Source organism: Moschus berezovskii, chromosome 11, assembly GCF_049115385.1.
Source record: "Moschus berezovskii isolate FMDL1 chromosome 11, NW_MosBer_1.0, whole genome shotgun sequence".
Classification (NCBI taxonomy): domain Eukaryota; kingdom Metazoa; phylum Chordata; class Mammalia; order Artiodactyla; family Moschidae; genus Moschus; species Moschus berezovskii.
The window spans coordinates 11,503,095-11,525,744 of record NC_142470.1 but is presented as its reverse complement, the minus strand read 5'-3'; the positions used below and the strand labels follow the sequence as shown (position 1 = coordinate 11,525,744).

Below are 22,650 nucleotides of genomic sequence, written 5' to 3'. Positions count from 1 at the left end.
TGGCAAAGTTGACTGGCTTTAGAGACCCCTCTTCATTCCTCCCAGTGGGCAGCAAAGGCCTGAGTTGTGTGTGACAGAGCCTCCCTATGCAGAGAGGTTTCTTACAGAAAGACCCATCCTTGGATTATTCCAAGAAGGAGGAACCTAAACACAGAGGTTCCTGCCCAGAGTTGGGGTGGGGTGGTTCTCCTTCCTCTGCCCCTTTGCTGCAGAGGTGGCTCCAATTCTGCAGATAGTCTGTAGAGGAGGGGCTTTGGGTGGGATTGGGTGGGCACCTTGTCTTAAAGCGGTGTTTTCTGTCAGACGCACTTATTTTTTTAGAAGGCATATCTTTTGGGGGCTGCATGGGGAAGGGGTAGAGATTAACTCTCCAAAGCACCTCGGGCACAGACATTTGCTGTGTAGCAAATGAACAGGCCTCCCGATTCTGCCCCCGTCCAGAAAGCAAGGAATTCTGGGTTGAAAAAAGAGACAGTTCCCTAGCTTGGTGTGGCCTTGGTGGGCCACCAGGGTGGGTGCCCAGATGGCAGGACCACTGGGCACCACATGGCAGACAGACTGGAAGCCCACCCCATGTGTTTGGCGGGTCCAGCCAAGTCTAGCTGGATTTAGTTACACCGCGATCTCAAGTGTGGACTTGGAGCGCCTGACTCAGTGTGTGTGCATTTCCTTTGTTCGTCTCCCCCAGGAATTTTAGTGGCCTTTTGTGTTTGTTTTAAATGCCAACCTCCTCAGCCAACCCAAGAGGAAATGAGGACTGGGTTTTTGTGCCAGAGGCTGGGGACAAAGGTGGGGCCTGCCTGCTCTCGATGGTGACAGCACGACATTTGGAGAACACGCAAAGAAAATACTTGTACTCTAAGCCAACAACTTTCATTTGTGAATATTTTTATGATCTCCTGGGACATCAACGTCGATCGTCTATAGGTTGGACACATGACTACTGTTGCCAAACACCCAAGATGGCAGTGGTCTGTAAAAGCATTTCAGTGACATTTGGGGACAGAAGAGGCAGTTTGGAAGAAGGTGTTTGGTTGATGGTGTGTGAGAAGTTCCTGGATGCTCACATGGCTTAGGGGGTGGCATCTTTGAAACTGCACAGTGCTGAAAATCCCGGGACATATGGCCACTGTGATGTGCTAATGTTAGCAATCGAGATATTTAATTACCCAGAAAAACCCCTTTGCCTACCCACTACGGGTTACTGGAGAGCTTTTATTTCTCAGGAGGAGGGTCTTACACAGTCTAATTCGGACCAGCAGACAGGGAGTCATTATCCCTCATCATTTATTAGCTAATTAAGTGATTTATCTGGTCACGCATTTATTCCTTCAATTGCTGTTCATCCAGCAACATTTATTGGATCCTACTCCAGGCATGAGTTTGAGTGAACTCCGGGAGTTGGTGATGGACAGGGAGGCCTGGCGTGCTGTGATTCATGGGGTCGTGGAGAGTCGGACACGACTGAGCGACTGAACTGAACTGAACTGAACTCCAGGCCGAGCCTGTTGCTGGGCACTTGCAGGGGGTGGGGAATGAAACAGGGGAGCAGTTATAACTGAATCCCTGCTGGGTGCCAGCCCATTGGGTGGTGCTGTGGGCAGCAGGTGAATTAACTTACATCCCAGTGGACATTTGCCAAGCACCTACTATACGCAGACCTGTGAAGATCCAGAAAGGGACATAAAAGCATCCAAGGGATTCGAACTCTAGGTCCATCTTACAGGGCTTTTTTTCAGTCCCAGCCCTCCACTTGCTGTGATAAACCTGGCCAGCCGCCGTTCACAGGCCACACAATGACGTCCCCGGAATGAACCAGAAACAATCCAGAGGCCCCAGGAACCGATGTGAGAACAAGGCATCCCCTTCACACGTGACATCTCAGTTCAGCGTCTTGCCACCACCCAGTGTTCTGAGACAGAATGTGAGATCTCGTGGTTGGCTAAATACATAAATATTTTATGTCTCGATATTCTGAAAACGAAGCCCAAATGCGCAGAACTGCAGCACATCAGTGCTATAGATCATATGTTATAATAATCTGATGACATGTTGTTTAAATATTTATGGACTGATGTGACATGACAATGGGAGGAGAGAAAAGTCTCGGAGCAGAGTCGTGGCAGATGCTAGGAAGGAGGGAGCATACTCACCCGGCCCCGAGAAGCACGTGTGATGCTCAGATTTCTCATGGGGTGATCCAGGGTTTCACGGCCATGGCACTGGCTGTGTGCTGCATCCTGCACTCACATCACCTCACTTACCCCTCACAGCAACCCCCTCCAGGATGGGACTTTTTTAACCCCAAGTTACAGATGAGAAACTGAGGCCCAGGGCAGGTCAGATCCGCCCCGGGGCACACAGGTGGGGGTGGCCCAACTGGGCAGTCTAAGCTCTTAGTTACTGTGAATTCTGCTCTCTCAGTGACGAGTCGTGTCAGAAAAGCCTGGTTGACCCCAGGCTCAGTACCAATTGGACTATATAAACCACCGAAAGGAAGGGGATGTCTGTAAGATGAAGAGTGGGAATAGAAACCGCAGGAATAAATATCTACCCCAGGAAGGGGCCATTGGTAAGGTTAGGCCACTGCAGCCAGGAGCCTGGCATGCAGTAGCGGCTCAGGATATGGCCTTCACCTTGATTTTGTTTCCCTGTTGGCTTTGCAGTCATTTGGGGAGTTCACTGCTGACTGTCCTGCTTTAGTGTCTGTGCCTCTGCTGTTCCTACTTCCGGCACTGTCCACGCCGACTGGCCAGGGACACCCCTCCAGCAAGGGAGCCCCTTCAGTCTCCAGTAGCCCCAGGAGGTGAGTCAGGGGGTCCCTGCCTTACAGATGAGGGCCCTGCCTGCCTCCCAGAGCCAGCCCCGTGCCCCTGCCTTTGGGAGGCAGCCTGCCTCTGCCAGCTCTTCCTCCACACCTTCTCTGCCTCTCTGCTGGACCGGCCCCCTCCGCCTGATGGTGCTGCCAGCAGTCCTGCCCTGCGATCTAGCTGATCATCACCTCCCTGGCCTGGTCCACAAGACAACCACAAGTGACCAGTGATGGGACTTCAGAAGACAAGACTGGGAGGCAGGGTGGGTAAGGGGTACAGGGTCTTGTTCTAAGAAACTCCTTAGGCAGTGATGGCCTTCGATCTGGCAGCAGTGTCTTCTAGCTCTGCCGAGGCCCAGGGATGTCCCCAAGGGTCAGTAAGCAAATGGAAGGCAGGGTCAGCTATGTGATTTGGGGGCCCTGTGCAAAATGAAAATGTAGGTCCCCTTGTTCAGAAAGCAGGAAGAAAGCTTTTTCCTTCCCTTCTCAGTCTCTCTCCTCACCTGTCGTGATGTTTTCAATTTGCTATTTAATGCCACGATATCTTGGGCACAGGGACACTCACAGGTCACTCACAGATCCTAGCAGATGCCCCTGGCCCTACCCTGTGGCTCGGCAGGCAGATGCGCCTGACCCCACCTCTCGCCATGCCTGCACCCAGGCCCCTGTCAAAGGTAGAAAATGTCAGGAGTTACTGGGGGTTGGGGGAAGGGAGGGTGGGAGCAGGCAGCTGTGACCCTGGGCGAGGCAGGACCAGTCCAACACTCCAAGCTGAAGCTCTGCACCCCCAGCATGTGCAGCATTGTTCCACAGACTTCACTGAGAAAATGCAAGTTCAAAGATAAAGTGGCCTTTCAGCAGAGTGAACACAGAGCATGAAACCCCAAGCAAGGGGCTTCCTGCTGAGGACAGGGCCAGATGCGACGACGTGGCCACTTGCCCGTGTAGCTGGCCCTGATGGGAGGACTGTCACCTTTCAGAAAGAACAAAGTCCCTGTGTCGGGTCTCGGCCCAGGACTGCGACCAGTCTTACTGGAAGGGAAAGTTCTGCTGCAGGTACCTTCTGCAGACCGCTGGCCCCGGATGTGACTGCTGTCCGGTGGCCTGCTGGCCTTTCTCCTCACCCTGGGCCTCTCGAGAAGGACACTTCATGATCATGGGCCCCCTCGGAAATGCCCCCCTCCCTGCTGTAATCCCTTATGTCGTTGCCGGATGTTCCTGCATTGACAGACCCATCCCCTCTAACTTCCTGAGTGACAAGGGTCAGAAATCAAATGATAAGGTTGCTGACCTGCTTCCTCGGGAACAACGCCAAGCAGGTGGTGCCCCGGAGATCAGAGAGGGCTGGGCACTCGAGTCCACTGGCCACCCACGCTGTTCCCAGCTCTGGAATCGGGGTGGGGGTGTATGGGGAGGTGGCAGGGCGCAACTTCAGGATATCTGTCTGGCCACTGCCAAAAACATGAATGAGGGAGGCTCAGGAAAGTTAATTAATGTTTAATATTCAGTACCTACTGTGGACTGGTGATCTGACCAAGTGCTTTATCTGTGATGCCTTAGTAAACCTTTGCAACAATTGTAGGCTCCCCCCATTTGCCTGATGAGGATAACTGAAAGAAGCCATCAGTACAAAGCTGTAAGCCACTTGGTTTGAAAATAGATTTGAACCCAAGCCCAGCTGACCCCTCACACCCCTGCTCTGCACACAATCCCAGGCACGGCTGGGTGGCTGGGACACTGCCTGTCTGGGACACTGTCCCCACCGCTGTGTGTGCATGGGATGGGCAGGGAGCTGGACCCCAGCGGCTGCTGTCTGCAGGCTCCTGCCTCTGGGAAGTCACCCTTCTTGGCAGGGAGCCATCCTGAAGCTGCAGCTCCATCTCTTCTCCAGGATCCAGCCAGCCCTGGGGCTACTCTTCGGATTGGAGAAGGTGGGTTAGACACACTCGGATGCAAGTCACACCTCTGCCTCTTGCTCACCGTGTCTCCTTGGCTTGTCGCTTCCCACTGGGGCCTTGGTTTTCTCACTGCAAATCAAGGGGTAATTTTAGTTCCTGTCTCTGGGGGGTTTTTGTGACCCCATATATAAAACGGGCATTCGGCAGTTGGTGGCTGTTTTTGTATTGGTAATTTATGACACTGTGGGGCGGGGACTGCATCTTGGTGGCACCTGTGACCCTTGGGAGCACCTCTCCACATTCGGACACGTTGAAAGTCCCTCAACCCAGAGCCGCCCTCCCCAGGGAGTTCATCCCTTTCCTGCTTTGCTTGGTTATTCATCGATTCCACAGATATGGACACTGACCTAAGAGGCATAACGAGCAAGAGACAGGATGGAGCTGGCAGTTCCGTGGGGAGAACAACCAGAAAACAAGAAATGGGGGAATAGGTCACTGACCCAGGGGTTGGAGACCGATGACCGGGGGCCATGGGGTCAGGGGCTCAGTGTTCCCGGGCTGCCTGATGGAGTGATGGTCCCTGAAGTCTCCCGGAGAAGGCCGTTGCTGGGGATTTAACATGCTGCCTGTCATTCAAAGTCCCCATTCTCCCAGGGGGCCTGTTTTGGCCTCTTGGGGTCGCTTTACCTCAGGTGTCTTTGAGAATGTGGTTTTCCCGGTTGGGAGGTGGGAGCATCTCTCAGGCTCCCCCAGGACTCTCACCGGCTCCCTCTCAGGGCTGCTGGTCCCTGGGGCCACCCCGGGAAGGCCCTGACCAGGTATTATCGCACTGACTCCCCTTGGTGACCCCGTGATGCAGGTTCTTTTAGTCCCATTTTACAGGAAAGGGAAACTGAGTCATTTGCCTAAGGGCTTCATAGTAGGTATGTGCCTAAGCCAAGATTTGAACCCAGGCCTTTGACTCACAGAGCACACACCCTAAACCACTCAGCTCTAGTAGGAATGGCCTACTATGTGTCTGAGCGGTGCTCAGAATAGAAAGACCATCAGTGCTCTGAGTGGACTGAGAAGTGACCATTTCCCAGGGAGCTGGGTTTGCACTTACTCCTGGCTCCCAGGCTTTGAGGGGGATGGCAGATGAGCCTTGTGTTAGGGATGAGGAAGCTGGGGCCCAGAGAGGTTCATGGCTTGTCAAGGTCACTCAGCCCCAGGCAGCCTGACTGCAAGACCACTTGCTGTGGCCCTCGTTCACCTTGGCTATGTCCATCCCAGCTTTGACCTACATACATATTTGGCATTTAGGCTTCCCGGGTGGTGCTAGTGGTAAAGAACCTTCCTGCCAATGCAGGAGATATAAAAGATGTCAGTTGCATTCCTGGGTCGGGGAAATCCCCTGAAGGAGGGCATGGCAACTTGCCTGGAGAATCCCATAGACAGAGGGGCCTGGCCAGCTGTGGTCCATAGGGTCGGACACGACTGAAGTGCTTGGTATGCACTTACAAAGCCCCCAAGATAATTCAGCAGTGTGATCCCAAACTAGGGAGAGGGTGAGCTGTTTGGGTCATTGTGGAAATGGACACCCCTTCCACAGTGAAGTTGCGTTTGAGATGCCACTGTTTCTCAGGGCAGGAGAAGCCGGGAGAGATTGATGGTGGTTATGACGGCCTATGGGTGTGAATTCCCCCGGGGACTGATGCGAAGGCCCTAGGGCATTATGGTATCTGCGACATCAAGCCTTTTAAAAGAAAATGTTCCCAAAGCTGTCCCATCCCACCAAAGGCAAACAGTCCTTAAACGGCAAAGGAACAGCCGTGTTCCGTATTCACAAAATGGTTGAGCTGGCGTTCAGGCCCATTTATTTAAACCCAGAGTCGACGAGGCTAAAGACTTCAGCTCTGAGTGGCAGCTCACCGCCTCGCTTGCAGCAGGGGAGCATAATCTTCAGGGTTTTCTTCCCATTTACGGGTTTTTGTGTTGTTGTATATTTGTAAAATGAGGCTTCTGCTGGCAAAAGCAGGTTTTAGCAAGCGCGGCAGCTCTTTCAAGACCTAATAAGGCCCCAAAGGAGGGTGTGTTCCGGCAACACTTTCCTCCCCCCTGGGGGCGGCCGATTCCAGCTCGCTTCATACACTTTGGGCACCGGGTACCATCCGTCTTGCTTCCCATTAACGGAATTACCGCCATCACTTCTGCGGGACAAGATGGGCCCTTTGGAACTGCCTTGGGGACAGAGGCAGGAGCAGCCGCCAAGCAGTTTTGCTTAGAGGGGAAAGGAAAGAAAAAAAGAGACAGAAAAAACCAATCTCCTGCACAGATGGATGCTTCCTTGGGTCCTGAGAGTCCGGGCCGAGGTGGAAAGGGGCAACAGGCTGCACTGGGACACGACCCAGAGGAACGTGGACAAGCTGAATGGCCCCGTCCGCAACACAAGGAAAAGGCTGGTCAGCCTGAACTCACACCTTGAGCTCAGAGGAAGGGAAGGAGGGGGACCCAGCATCTGGGGGGTCCTTGCATGTGCCTGACCCTTCACCGGCTGCTTTGGGCATGTCATGGGAAATGGGTGTCACTGGCTGCATATACAGATGAAACAGAAGAAGCTCAGAGAGTCCAGGAACTTGCTTCAGATGATTTCATACGTGGTGGCCCTGGGTTCGTTCGTCTTCCCGGGCCGCCCTCTGGAGAACAGCAGCGCCCCTCCGAAAGGTGACAAAGTAGCAGAGTAGCAGAGTGAGACTCCAAGTCCAGGCGCCTGTGCTTCACCCCCCAACACCCCCAATTCCACACGGCCGAGCCAGCATCTCAGGGGACTTTGCTGTTACACAGTGATGCCGAACCTGTCTCTTCATCTTGTGAAATGAAGTCCTTCGTGGAACTGTGGCAAGGGGTGGCCGAGGAGGTAACAGTCATGGAGCCCAGAGTCCATAGGTGGGCGGATTGGTGTTTAGAACTGTTCATGCCAGCTGCCCACCCCACCCCCGGCCCCCTGCTTGCCAGGCCCCCTCCCTCTGCTGTGCTGAACTCAAGGCTCTCTTGGCCTGTAATGCCTTGCTTCTCGCTTCTCAAACTTCACCACCTTCTGGAGACTCCTCTGACCTTAGGACACTGTTTAGCACTCCACTTTGGGCCCCATACCCCCATTGTGCCTCCCTCCTAGGCATGTCCCCTATCCCCTTCAGGCCCCTTCAGGCCTACTTGACTTGAAGCCTCTCCTGAGCTGAAAGTCCCCTTTTCTCTGTGGTCCCAGTGCCCTACCCAAGGCCTGGCCCGGTGAAGGTCTGGGTGACAGAGAGAGGGGGAAGAAGTGGTGCACCCTTAGTCTGCTCCTCAGGCCCTGCTACCATGGAGACAGCTGAAACTTGGAGACTGTGCCTAGAATCCAGGCCTCAGTTGGGGGCAGATGGGTTGGCTGGAGGGATGGAACCTGTCCTGTGGGGCGAAATTTTGTGACTCCTACACCCTGTGGGCCTGCTACAGGTGATTCCTTAAAGAAGGGTTTGATCCTGTGGGTGACAACCTTGTGGTCCTGTGATGACCCAGAGTTTGATCCTATGGGCGATGGGTGTTTGGAAAGGTCTTGAGTGGGGGACTGGCTCCCTGAAGCCCATGTGGGAGGGCGCTGCAGAGAGGGGATGGGGGCTGGCCTGGGGGAGAGGGGGAGAGGTAGGCAGCCTGGAGCAGAGATGAAGAGGGGCCTGGTGTCAGCACTCTGGGCTCCTACCCAGATACCCCTGTGTCAGGGAGCAACAAAGGCAAGGATGCTAGTTCGAAAGGTGTTCTGTTGTGGCTTGAACTGCTTCAGGGCCTTAGGAATGATTCCCAGATCTGGGGAGTGATTCTCATGAGTCCGGTTTCAGTGTCCTCCTCAGTGAAGAAGGGGTGATGAGCTCTTGGCCCTTTGACCCTATACCTGGATTTGGAGTGGGGCTGGGGCTGGGGTTGGGGTGAGACCAGGGCTTGTAGGCGGTCAGACTTGAGAGCGGGGGAGGAGAATCAGGAAGCAGTAGTGAATTCCTGCCACAGACTGAGGGGGCTCTTGACTCCCCAGTGGCTTCGTTGTGAGCAGGGGGCCTGCATGTGGCTGGGGCGTGTTGGGAGGGAAAAGGCCTGGCTTGGGTGGAGGCTGCATGTCACATGACCGGTGCCTCCTCTGCAAATGCCAGTTCTTTTCTCTTAACGGTGTGGAATTATTTACATAGATTTATCAGCTATCTTTTTTTAAAAAAACTTCTCCTCCTACTGCTACTGTTTCTTTTTAACAGAGCATCCATCAGGGGTTTACATGTGCTGTCTTCACCTTGTAAATGGCTTCATTTTATAAGTGAACTCAAGGCTCAGAGAGGTAAAGTGACTTAGCCAAAGTCACCCAGCAAGGATCTGAACCCAGATCATCTCCCCTGGAAGCACCTGGGGCTCCATAGGGGTTAACCAGTTTGGGGGTGGGAGAGCTAGATGGAGGACACAGGATATGTAGGGGCCGGAGGTGTGACACCTCCAGGTGGCAGGAAACCATAAGAGGCTCCATGGAGTCGATGTGTCGGCTGGAATTAGGATCAGAGGTCAGGAGGCCTTGGATGCTGCGCTCTGGAATGATGACTTGATCTGGAAGCTTTGAAGGTTGATAAAGAAGCGAGATATAGTCAGGACCGTGTTTCTGGTGGTGTGTGTGGAAAATGGCTGGTGTTACAGAGGGTGTTCAGGCCAGGAGACTGGGAGGCTGGTGTGGTTATCCGTGTGGGCTCTCAGAGCCTCTCACCTGCCTGCTGCTGAAATTCCTCCCAGAAAGAACCTTTGGCTCTCTTCCACCCACCGCCCCAGCCCCTCTGCTGGGTGTCGGGGTGGGAGGCCCCCTCACCTCCACACCCTCAGCCTCCTTCACAGCTTTCTTGTGAAAAACAAGGCCGACGCCTATCAACTTGCTGGGGACAACGTGCGAATAAATGATAAAATATGTAAAGCTCACAGCAGCTGCTTTGGGAAGGGGAGAAAAAGTGCCATGGATGTGTTATTTTCCCTAAATCCGGATTTCTGCATTTTTTTCTTTTTTTTCCTTTCCGGGGATGAGAAGCTGGAGTTAATGGGAGCGCGTCCACCTGGGAATACATTTATTTTCTCCGATTTCCAGGCGGTCTCATTAATCTGCTAGAGATCTGGTTTTCTAAAGCGCTTCCTGGGAGCCCATGGTATCGTCACTGTGATCGACCTTATTGATTGATTGATTGGTCTGGGGGAGTCAGAGGCGAAGCTGTTCATATGAGCAACTCTGAGCTTTAACGTTTGTCTGTGGCACATTGTTGTAGGGTTGTGGGGGTGGTGGGCCGGGGTCCGAGGTCCCCCGACCCATCCGGTCATCAGCCTGGGTTGCAGGTGACTGTGGCACACAGCGAGGTGCCAGTGTCAGGTTTGGTGTGAGGCTGTGTTGAAGGGTTGGTGGTGCCCGGAGGGTGAGCTGGCTGCTCCTCGGAGCTGTCCGGGCATCGTTTCCACAGAGGGTGAGCCTAGCTTAGCCCAGGAGCCCTTGCCCACCCCTCTCAGAGCCAGGTAATGCCAGGGTGGTGCCAGAGGAGATGAGTCTGTCCCAAGGGGCTGGGCTGCACCCCTCCCACCCTGGTCCCTCACAGGGCCCAGCATTCACTTGGGATGTAATCTAAATATTTTTGTCTTGAAGGGATGAATGAGGGTGAGTGGACTGACTCGTTCGTTACTGTCTGGGTGACTTCATGTGCCCAGCTGCGGTCTCATTTCATCATCCCCAGAACCCATTTTTCAGCCAAAGAGACTGAGACTCAGGGGAGGATCGTGCCCAAGACACCCAGCAGAGAAGCCTCAGCCTGCTCTTCATGAAATGTGTCCGATCCTCCACTCTGGTTGGAGCACCAGCCCCTCTACTTGTTAGCCTTTCCCTCTTTCTTTAAAAACTATTTATTTATTGTTTATTTGGGTTGTGCCGAGTCTTAGCTGTGGCACATGGGATCTAGTTCCCTGATCCAGGAGTCGAACCCAGGCCCCCTGCACTGGGAGTGCAGTCTTAGCCACCGGACCACCAGGGCAGTCCCATAGCCTTTCCCTCTTGATACCTGGCTGCGCAGACCAAGTTCATGCTTTCCTCTCCCTCTTCCTTTCCCTGAGCTGTGTTCTCACAAGGGAAGGTGGGAGCTGGGGCAGGTGGGCCTCCTGTGTGCCAGGCACACCCTGAACACTTTGCCTCCACGGTCTCACTAAACATGTCAAGTGAGCTTTTTAAGGAGGGCTCCCCGTTTTCACATCATGAAAAGTGAAGCTCAGAGAGGTTATGAAACTTGGCCGAGATTTCCCAGCAGATAGGTGAAGGACCCCAGCTTTAGATTCAGGGAGGACAGTTGTCTGCTGGTAGAGAACGGGTAATTTTTGTGGGTTGACTGGGGGCGTGATGATTTAGAAGGCTCAACTTTTTCAGCGGTCTAACCTGGGGAGTGATGACGTCAGACGCTTTCTCACCAAGAAAGAGCAGGGAGTCCGCTTGGGTCAAGCAGGGCGGCCTGGGGCTCCCTGGGCCCCCTGGGACACATGGGGCAGTAAGGCCCCAAACCATACCAGTCCTTTCGACCACCTGCTCCAGCCCTTCTGTTTCTGGCTTCGGTTGCCCTACCAATTATTTGCTAAGCAATTTGCTGCACGATCTGATTTAATTGTCCCAGCGACCCCATGAAGTCTTATTTGTTCCACCCTAGCCCGCTCCTCAGCTGCGTTTCCCTCATAGCACTTATTGAGTCTGAAATGGCCGTGTCTGTTTGCTGCTGTGTCTGGATCCATCTCTTGACCACACACCTCTAGAGGGACAAGGCTCTTTGCTTTGCGCCTCAGACAGCCCTTGGCTCCGTGAGCCTCTCAAGAAAAGCCTGGCAAATGATGACGGAATGAAGGAACCTCGTTTTCTTGGAAAGGAAACAGAGGCCCGCAGAGCACAACTCTGTGCCCTTGGTCACCCACCGGGACCCCTGCCATGGACCCCCTGCCCGTCGGGGGCTAGCTGGGGCCTCTCTTGCTGACCAGCCTTCAGCCTGGAATTCCAGGTGTGCCTGGGTGCCCGCAGGTTCACGCTGCCCAAAGAAACTTTCAGACTGCGCCTGTGGCTTTGGATCAGCTCAGAAAAAGCGTGTCCTGTGACTGCTCAAGGAATCTGGGCATTTAGCCCAGAAAAGAGTGTGTTTCCTGGCTTCCTGAGAACTGGGGCCCACCCTGCCCCTGGCCTGGGCGTGTAGAAGGGGAGGGAGGGAGAGATGGACGCCAGCCCTGGAAAGGCGAGCTTGTCTGGCCTTATCATCTAAGGTTCCTGAGACTGTCCAGGCAAGGCCACCCCAGCATGGTGGGGCAGAAAGTTTCCCCAGCGTTGGGGGCATTGCTAAGATGGGATTAGCGCTCTCGAGTTACTGGAAAAGAAACATTCCGTGAACTCAGACAGCTTGTGATCTGATCCCCAGCAGCTCTGCCGGCCACCTCACTGGTCACCACGCAGTAGATGTGGGTGCAGCGGTCACGGAGCTCAGGGTGATTGGCCTCCATTGGGTCATCGGGCCTCCCACTGGGGCCAGATGTTTCGAAAGCCCCTCCCCGCAGCGCCAGGCATCTGGCCTCTCCCTCCAAGGCTGGGCGCGGGTTTACGAGGTGTCTTTGAGGAAGGCTGGAGTCATCCGGCCCGTGATGTCTGCTCGTTGCATAATTTCACAATTCGGTTTTCTTTGCACAAGAAGGGTCAGTGCTTCTCTCTCCTTCTCCCTCCTGCTTTTTCATCTTTTATTTTCTTTCTCTCTTGATCCTCCCTCATTGACTGGCCCGAAATGCCTCCGCCCTCTGGCTGGGAGATCACCGAGTCCTCAGAGGAGATTAACTGGAATTACCCACAGGTTAACTGGAATATACTTGTCAAGTCTCTGAGATGGAGAAATCTCCTTTTTGTACTCAGAGGAGAGTGGAGGAGGCCAGCCTCCCTTTTTCCCAGCGAGGATTAAAAAAAGTCACCCAGGAGGGGCACAGCAGCTGGAATTTGGTTCCCAAACCCCAGACCCAGGGCAGGTCTGGGGCTGTGCGGCTGTCTCACTGATCCTTTGTGACATGAGAAACTTAAGGACAGGACTGGCCTCAGCTACTTTCTTGTGTCGGGTGTCCTTTTATTCAGGATGGTGACGACAGATAGAAATTGTATTTTAGATGTCAGACAGCGCTGGCAACCTTATGTCCATCTTCAGAATTTGGGAGAATCTTTACAGGCCTGTGAAAGCCCGAGGCCCATGTTCAATCACTCAGTCGTGTCTGACTCTTTATGACCCTGTGGACTGTAACCCACCAGATTCTTCTGTGCATGGAATTCCCAGACAAGAATACTGGAGTGGTTTGCCATTTCCTCCTCCAGGGTATCCTTCCGACCCAGGGATCGAACCCGTATCTCCTTCATCTCCTTGGTTGGAGGCAGATTCTTTACTGCTGAGCCACCGGGAAAGCCCATCACTAATTAACTTCCTCTGAAGCACCCGAAACAGAAGCTGATTCTGAAGGAGACTTCGATGCCTGGAGAACCTGGGGAAACCTCGGCTGCATGTGGAAGGCCAACTGTGCTGGGGATGGCGGGGAGTGTGTTCGTTTCCTCGGGCCGCCATGACAAGTCCCTGCCAGTGGGGTGGCCTGAAACAATAAAAACTGATTCTCTCACAGTCCTGGAGGCCAGAGGTCCAAAATCAAGGTGTTGGCAGTGTTGGTTCCTTGTCAAGGCTCTGAGGCCGAGTCCGTTGGGTGCCTTGCTCCCGGCTTCTGCTGGTTACCAGCAGTCCTTGGCATTCCCTGGCGAATACACACACCTCTCCTATCTCTGCCTGTGTCATCATGTGGCCTTTTCCCTGTGTGTCTCTGAGTTCAGGTTTCCCTCTGCTTATAAAGATGCCAGCCATTGGATTAAGGGCCACCCTAATCCTGTGTGACCTCATCTTAATTCGATTGCATCTGCAAAGACCCTGTGTGAGTTTTGTAGGGATGCTGTCTGACCTGATACAGGGGTGAGGGTAGGGCACAGCTGAGCCATAGTCCTATGGACTGCCTGCGGCCGTTTGCGTTGGGTTAACCAGGGCACCCAGAGTTCCGCCAGGATTCCCACGGAGGAGACAGATGTGCACAGGGACCCAGTCCAGGAAGGAGAGTCATAACCCTCCACCGTATAGACTGAGAGACCCAGGAGCTGACCCGGGCAGGAGCTCGCTGACCCCAGTGCTCTGCATCCTGGACTCTCTGGCCACAAGCATTTAGTCCTTCGGTGGCACCAGCCCAGGTAGCTTAGAGCCAAGAGCTGCTTCTCTTCCTGCACGAGCTGCCAGCTGTGGCCGGGCTCCCCGGACAGGGAGAGGGGCCCCTCCCAGTATGACAGGGCCCCACCAATCTGGGTGTTGCCTGCTAGTGTGGCCTCCGCCTGCTGTGTGGGTAAAGGGCAGCCCGCAGGTCATGAAGGAGGGATCCCAGGCTCTTTTGTTTCCCCAGGGACTCTTATCTCTTTTGGCAAGGCCCTGTGACCAGTCGTTTCCGGAGACACATCCCAGCCTGACACCTCCTGGCCAAGTGATCTTGAGCAAGCAAGTCCCGGCCCTCTCTGCATCTCTCTTGGCCTCTTCCAGGTGACAGGAGTAGAGTTTCCAGCCGGGCCCGTTTCTGAATTAGGGGATGCTGTATGAGAGTTTGTAACCACCTTTTGTGAGTCTTTCTGGTGCCTAGCACGGAGCCTGGCACAGAGTCGGTCCTCAGTGAATACTCAGCAAATAGGAGAGCATGTCTTGAAGCCCAGAATGTACACTCCGTGGCCCTCCTGAGCTACAGCCCCAGAAGGGTCTCTCGAGAGGGAGATTCTGTAGCCTTTTCCTTCCTCCTGTCTGTGATGATCACTGGAGATGACCAAGGCACGAGTGGGGAGGTCAGCATACGTGTAGCTGGCGAAGGCTTGATGCTGCTGAACTGTGACGGGGGCTTTCATTCATCACGTAACTCATTGAGTAAAATCATGCCTCAACTTGGTACCATGAGTGGCAGAGTGTGCAAAAGAGCCTGGAAGAGGAGTCTGGAGACCCCAGTTCTGGTGCTGGCTTTGCACGCCTTACTGGCTCTCTGTGCTCAGGGTCACTCCCCGCCACCTCCCCGCCCATTTGCAGAGCTGAGGCCACGGCTGTTGTTAGGGCCTCTGTCCCACACCTAATGCCGGGCCCACCCAGCTTCCAGGCCTTCACACAGGCTGTGCCATCTGCCTGGAGTGCCCTCCCCTGCTCTTCTACTCAGAGCAGCTTCCTCTTCTGAAGAAACACCCACCCCCCCATTCTTCAGGCAGACTGCAAGATGCTTGCTTGTGTTTCCACACACTGGGTGTGCAAAGCAGCAGTCACACTGGCTTGTAGGTGTGTTGGCTTGTGAGACTCCTCTTTTTCTCTCTAAATGGGGAGCCCCACTGAGGATGGACACTGGTTCCAGTACCTTCTGATTGATTGAACAAATGATTGAAGGTCCTTGGGTCCATCACTTCTTTGCTCCAAGCCTCCGTTTCCTGTCCTTCTGCTTTCAAGCACAGCAAGTGGGCTGGTGGATTCTTTGGGGGGTTATTCTTAGGTCTCTGGTGAGACATGAGACCTCGGATGAGTGGATTCAGGGTTTTTCCTGCTCCCAGGAGTAGAGCAGTGGCATGGTGGCAGCTGCAAGCATGTTTGTTGAACGACCGCCCGCTGTTGGTGCAGTGGTAGAACGCTACGTGGAGATGTTCCGGATTCTCCGTGCACCATTCCCGCTTAGTGGATTCCAGTGTCTTGGGAAAGCCTAAACTGTGGCAGCCTCGACGGTGCGGTCCTGACTGCCATTGCGTCAACCCTCCCTACCTGTCCCTCCGCAGGGGTTCTTCCCACTTTTAGAGGGAAGCGTGTGTGCTTCCTCTAAACGTTCTCTGTCCAATGCCCGAGACTCCGTATGCACCTGCCCCGCAGAACTCCCCCTGTGCGTCCTTGTCTGGCCGGAGCTCCCCTTCATGATGTGGACGGCAGGCTCCGTCGGGTTCATCCCCAACTCCCCACATTCCAGGCAGGCATGGGATTTCAACCTCCACCTTTCCCAGCTGTGGGAATCGGCACCTCTGTGAGCCTCAGACTCCCCATCTGCAAAATGGAGATAGTAACATCCACTCTGGGAATGACCCGGCGGACCCAAACATGTGACACAGTGCGTGGCTCGGAGTGGGAGCACGTTCTCATCGTGAGTGCGTCTTCCTGGAGAGATCCTAGTGACACAGAGATCAGCCGTCTGTCGAAGCCAAAAAATGTCCGTTGTCTGAAGAATTCTGTTTTGGAAGACAAACCCAGGTTTTGGGTCAGAACCTTATTCCCTCAGGAATTTCACGGTTGAGCATCCAGACAGATTTTATAAGCTTGGTGACCACCCAAGCCTTTGATCCTTCCACATGGATGTTCCCAGGTCAGGCTTATTCGGGAGTCTCTTGCCCAGCTGGGTTGCTTGTCGGGTCGGTAGCATCATTTCCAAAGAGCAGGTTCTGTCTGGCTGTGAATAGATGTTTTTCTCTGTCTTTCTTGGATGTCTGAATGGCAGTCTCCCTCCTGCGGTCCCAGAGGCCGACCTGAGTGTAAAACTCCAAAATGGACATCAGAGCAGGGTCGTCCATGCCTGCTCGGACTCTGGGCCCCCAGTGAGCCTCAAAGAGGTGGGTTGATGGCTGCTGTGACCTGGGAGTTTCCTGGAGGTCTCCTGGGGTGTGGTTACAAAGGCTTCTGAGCAAAGCGAAGGAAGCAGAGTTCGTGGACAAGGTAGCAGCTGAGAGCAGCAGGCAAGTTAAGAAGGATGGCTCAGGGTCTCTAGAAATCTGCCTTCTGGCATCCAAGACACAGATGCAAAGCCCTTGAGGGCAGGAGGAACGCTGGTGATATGCCTCCTACAGGCTGAGGGCTTTGTGGCTAAGTGGTTAGAGCCACACTACCTGAGTTCATACCCCAGTTCTCCCACTTATGCTGGACCTCACACCTGACCTTTTTGTGCCTTAGTTTCCCCCTTGTGTAAAATGGAACTAATTATGTACTATAAGGGGGTCAGGAGGTTAACCTCACTTAAGTGCATTAGAACAAGGCTCAGTGCATAGTAAACTGTTGTTGTTCAGTCACCAAGTCGTGTCCATATCTTCGTGGCCCCATGGACTGCAGCACGCCAGGCCTCCCTGTCCCTCACCATCTCCCAGAGTTTGCCCAAGTTCATGTCCATTGAATCGGTGGTGCCATGCAACCATCTCATCCTCTGTCGCCCTCTTCTCCTTCTGCCTTCAATCTTTCCCAGCATCAGAGTCTTTTCCAATGAGTGTCGGTCAACTGAGGCCCTGAGAGGGCAAGGGGTTCGTCCGTGGTCATCCAGCAAGTCATCGGAGCAGCCAGGCAGAAACTCATGATTCCTCGTCTCGTGGACACTCCCCCCCTCCCTCTGCCCCCTCAGTCAGACTGTTTCAACTCGCCTTCTGCAGAGGAAATCGCGTGACCCCCTCAGCCCACAAGAATTCAGACTGTACAGAATTTCGGAAACCTCTTCGGGCTGGCCAGGGGCCTTGTTGCAATTCCATTCAGCTGCTAGTTCTTTTTCCTTCCCTTTTTTTCTTTTGAAAGCTGCAGAAGCTTTCCTTTTCTATCTCCCCAAAGAGAAAAATTAACCTTCTGGCAAAGGAATTTGAACTTGGGTACTGCTCTGTGTCTCTGAACCAACTCCTGCCCTCTTTCTGAGCCTCAGTTTCCTCATCTGTAGAATGAGAAGAGTTCCCTCCCCCCACCCCCCACCTTGACTGGACGGCCCCCACCTGCCAACCTGTAATTGCTTTGGGGACAAGTGAGCTGAGACGTGCCACCCAGTGCGCGGATCCACGTTGACGGTCGAGTGAGCGCTGACTAAAGCCGGTGACGCATCCTTCTAGGAAGTGAGGTGAAACCCACCAGAAATGCTGCCCACTTCCGCCCACCTCCTAGTTTCAAAGGTTATTTGAGTCATCAGAGTTGCCTGTACTTTTCTCGCTGTCTTGTTTCAGCAAAATGCTCCTCGACCCCTCTGGGCTGAGGCCCAGTGGCCAGGACTGTCTCGTCTGCAGACGTCAGGACCGAGGGGCTTGGCGGGCACCCCAGCCACGAGCTCTGGAGGCTGCCAGCCCAGGGGGTGAATCCCAGTTCCCAGGCTGGTGACGCCACCCCTCTCTGAGCTTCAGTCTCCTTATCTGCGAAATGGGTGGGTGAGCCCTACCAGCAGGGTGAGCTGGCAAGCCCCAAATAGGTGGACGGGAGACCCCACTCATGCTCTCTTCTCTCCTGCTTAAGAGGCCCTGGCTCTTCTGGGCTCCGAAGATGTTTATATGCCCGAGTCCTCCCTGACTGTGGGGGACAGAGGGACATTCGGCCAGGCCAGGAAGTCTGGAGGCAGACCTTCACCCATCAGGGCCAGCAGCACCCCGAGTGCAGCTCTCTCAGTCTTCCAGTGGGGAACCATGGGCCCAGGCAGGGAAGGACTCAGAGCAGGGAGGCCATGGAGCCAAGACTAGAACCCAAGATCCTAGACCAGGAGTCCCTTCGCCCTGGGTTCTCCTGGCCCATCAGGGGGCCAGCCTGGCTGAACCTGGGAGTTTAGAGATGGGTGCCATCATGGGCCTGGAGTGGAATTGTTACTGAGCCCTATTTTGATAGGCCCTGGCAGGGCCCTCAGGCAAGTCACGTCCAGCCCTGAGCCCTTATTTCCTCATTTCAGAAATGGGCATCTGTCCTGCTGTGCCCACCTCTCAAAGTTGTCCTGAGGCTTCATAAGATGGTGTGGGTAAAAATCCAACTGCAGAACAATCAAGAACTGTTCAGATGTGAAGAATTTGATAATTGTCATCCTGTGGGGCTTTTCTGTATCCCTGTCACTCGGTGCCTGGTACAGAGTAGGTGCTCATTAAGTGCTGAATCAATGAAGAACAATAGGTATCATTTATTAAGCACCTGCTATATACTAAGCATCACCCAGGGAACTTGCTGTGAGGTGCTGTAATCCTCACAACCACCTAGGATTGCAGGTATGTCCCCATTTTACAGATAAGGAAGCTGAGGCTTAAAAAAAGTAAAATCATTTACCTAAGGTCACACACAAGTGGAGTGTGAGGAAGTCAGGATTCACACCTGACTCTTAAGTCCGTGTGTCCTTCCTGGTGCTCACAGTGGCCTGCTGGGTCACCCTGTCCCTGAGCTATGCTGGTGTTTAACAAATAGGTCCCCAGGCCAAGGGGTGGTGGGGTGGGAGGGAGAGGGATTTGCACAAAGCTTTGATTTGTAGCATTTGCCAATTTCCATGGAATAAATATCCTACCATGCCTGATTGCAGGCAACCAACGTGATAACTGCCTCATAGAATCCCTGAGAATTTAGCAAGCAGCCCCCTACAAGCCAGTAGTCACGGCTCCAGTACCCGTGCACCCCTCCACTTTGCAGCCCCTCCCATGCCCAGGGAAGGCCACAGCGTTAGTAGTGTCGCCTCTGTGGAACGGCAGACTGGAACCAAGCAGATGGCTTCGGTGGGCATACCTAGACCCCTCCCCATAACCTTCTCCCTTTAGAACCCCTGGAGCTCCCTGGGGTCCCAGTATCACACAAAGGCTTGGGGAGAGGGGGATGGATGAGATGCGAAAGCTGATCTGCAGCACCGAGACTGGAATATTAAGGCCTGCCAGCCCCACCGTGTGCGATATTCCTGCCAGGCCCGGAGCAGAGCCCTGTAAACGCCGGGATATAATGGACAATAAAAGTCGCTGGAAAATAGTGAGTCTCCTAGGACCACTGTCATCCCTGCCACACGCTGCTTGCTGCAACCACGAGCCCTGTGATCATGAGGCACGATCGTCATGTAAATATATAGGGTCTCTTGCCAGCCGTGGGCCAAGATTTATTTTATTGAGACAGTGCGGGGAGGGAGGCGGCTCAGGTTCATCGTCCTGGTAACTTTGTAAAATGCTTTGCCATCACTTCCAGCTTCCTGGAGAATACAGCAGGAGCCAGTGTGGTCTCTCCCATTTTCCCCGAAAGGGGAGAATCCCCAGAGGCGGAGGTCACCCCCTTCCACATTCACAGGTCATGAGATCGGGGACCCCTGAGGAATGAGGACCGGCCTTATTGTGACAGTCGGTTCACAGAGTGAGTTGCCGGAAGTAATTGTGGAAACGTTGCTGTTGACTGAGCGCTGGTTCTTTATGGCGATAACGGTAATCATAATAGTAGCAACAGCCACATTTATTGAACTCTTGTGTATGCCTCGTCCTGCTAGTCCTGAGCTGCTGGTGTTCCGCCTGCATATCCTCCACTTTGTCCTCATAACAACCCCATGAGATGGGTCCTACCCGGCCCCTGTTTCCAGAGGAGGGAACTGCAGAGAGGTAGCCCAAATTCCTGTAGCTGAACAGAGGCAAGTGCAGGATTTGAACTTGGGGCTGTCAGAGTTCAGAGTCTCTGCTGGGCTGCCTCACCTCACTTCTGGGCCCTTGGGTCCCAGATCAAATGCCACCTGCAGATCCCTGCAGCCCATTTGATTGGCCCAAGTTGGAATCAGTGGCCCCTACTTTGATTCTGCAGTGCAGTTAAGCACTTTGGTCTGGTTCCCCCACGACCACAAGGACTCAGGCCTACCTTTCCATCCAGGCTCTGTCTCTTTCCAACTGGGACATGTCCGGCAAGTCATGTGACCTTGCTAGCCTCAGTTTCCTCATCTGTCAAATGGATGCACTGTCTGCCTTGCAGGGTGGCTTTGTAAGCACACACGCTTCCAACACCCCTCAAGGATCTGGCCTGCACTCTCATCTAACGGGTGCTCTGTGTGTGGATGCCCCGTGTACACATTCCAACTCCATGATTGTGTGTCTGAGAGCCAGGAGGCCTCTGAGCCGTCTCCCCACATGGCTGTGACTTGTTGCGAGGGAGTGTGACTTGTGGGGAGGGCAGTGTGTGGGGCCTGGGGGTGCTGACAAAGCCTTCCAAGGCCAGAGAGAGAGTCCCTTAGCAATCCCAGACCCAGAAGGTCTGGTTTTCCTCCCAGACCTGAGCCCGGGATTAGATAGAGGCTCCCAGAGCTCAGATACAGTCCGCGCCAGTGAGTCGCAAATCCTCCGTCAGCCTCATAAAAATTGTTGGCCCATGAAGAGCCCTCCTAAGACTGCAGAGCCTGACCCACCCATGTTGTAGGTGGGGAAACTGAGGCCGGGAGATAGGCCATGACTCTCCCAAGGCCGTGTGGCCCTTTGAGATTCCTCACCACACCACACCCCGAAGCTCAGAGCAGGATTCACCCTCGAGGCGTTAAAACTGGCCGCATAACTTCCCAGGCCAACTCAGTGACCGCCTGGGTCCTGGGGGTGGAAATGTGACACAGGAAGGTCCAGGGCCACACCAGAGATTATGTGCTGGCCCAGAACTCCTCAAGGGGTGGCAGGACTAGAGGGAGAAGACATTGCTGCCCACACACTGAGCCACACTGAGCCGCATGGAGGTCATGCTGGAGGCTCATGGTGACCTGCGAGGCTCGAGAGTCTGGGGACCATTGGGACTATGCCCCTCAGCACAGCTCCACCCCGCTTCCGAGTCCCAGATGGACAGGTAGGGGTGACTGGCAGGGCATGTGTGCCCACAGGCGGGAAACTGATCAGAGCCAAGGTAGACTTCTGGAAGGTTCTGGCTACTCCGGTCAGGAGGAAGAGAAAGACTCCCACAATCTGTGTTTCCCCAGGGCGCTAGCATGACCTAGATGAGCATCCCGGAGGGCATTCCTCTCCAGCAGTCAGGAGACCGGAAGCAGAAGAGAAACAATGGTTAGGCAGAAAGTGCCCAACCCGAGGGTCTGTCTGGAGCCTCTGCTGAGGGTGCAGGCAGATGCCTCCCAACTCACCAGGTCATGAAGGACAGTCCTCGAAGGGGTGCCCCGTGTACTGGGGCCCCGTCTACCCGCAGACCTGTGGACAGCTGGCCAAGGGCCCAGCCGCAGCCACCCAGGGGACCGACACCTGGCATATGCCCGACAGTTGGACCCAGCTGGTGGGGAAGGTGCGCTGGCAGGTGGCTGAGCCCCGGTGCCAGGATCCGGCTCCCTGTGTCCTCCGGGGCCTCAGCTGCCATATGCCCGTGTCAGTCCCAGCGGTGGAGCTGCAGATGGGGTGTGGGGGGTGGCTGGCCCAGGGTGGGGCTGGCTCTCATTCTGGAGAAGGAGGCAGGTGCCGCGGAGCTCCTTTTGGAGACAGAGGGCTGGAGCAGGCCTGGCGGCGTCCCTGCCTTCTCTCACGTGCCCTCAGGTCCACCGGCCTCCAGGCCTCTGAGCCCACTGCGTTCTCCGCCGGAACTCCCCTCTGCTTTGGTGCTGACCCTGCTCATTCTTCCAGGCCCCCCCGGACTCCACCTCACGTAAGGAGCTGGCCGTGACCTTGCCTGGGTCACAGAGTGAGGGTCTATCCGGCCTTTTCTTGGGGGCTGTCTTACTGCGCTTTTCTGGCTTGTGGTTATCTGTCCCCGGGTTGCTGGGTGCTCTCCTGCGATCCCATAAGAACAAGGGGGTTTCCATCTCTCTGGCCTTGGGGTCACCAGTGGTCAGCACTGGTCCTGAGCAGAGACGGTAGCTGGACGGACGTGTGGAAGGAAGGAAAGGCGGGGACTCTGAGCTCTCAGTTTCCGGATGCACACAGCCTGGTTTGGGAGAGCGTGGGGTCAGAACGTAAGGATGTAATAACACCGACTCCATTGACGGGCTCTGTTGTGTGTCAGGCCCGGGGCTAAGCATCTCCGAGTCCCGTAGTGCCCTCCACAGGCTGGGGCGCAGCCAGAGCCAGGACTTGAACTCAGTGCCGCTGCCTACCAAGGCTCTTATCTCTTAGGCGACAAATCTTTTCGGTTCGGCTCACAAAAGAGAGGT

At 54.6% G+C, this 22,650-nt stretch overlaps 1 protein-coding gene across 2 annotated transcripts in view; it reads left to right on the top strand.

Moving 5' to 3' along the window:
* The window catches only part of NEK6 (NIMA related kinase 6), an 88,593-nt gene that overhangs the window by 8,849 nt on the left and 57,094 nt on the right, over positions 1 to 22,650 (top strand). The window lies entirely within an intron of this gene.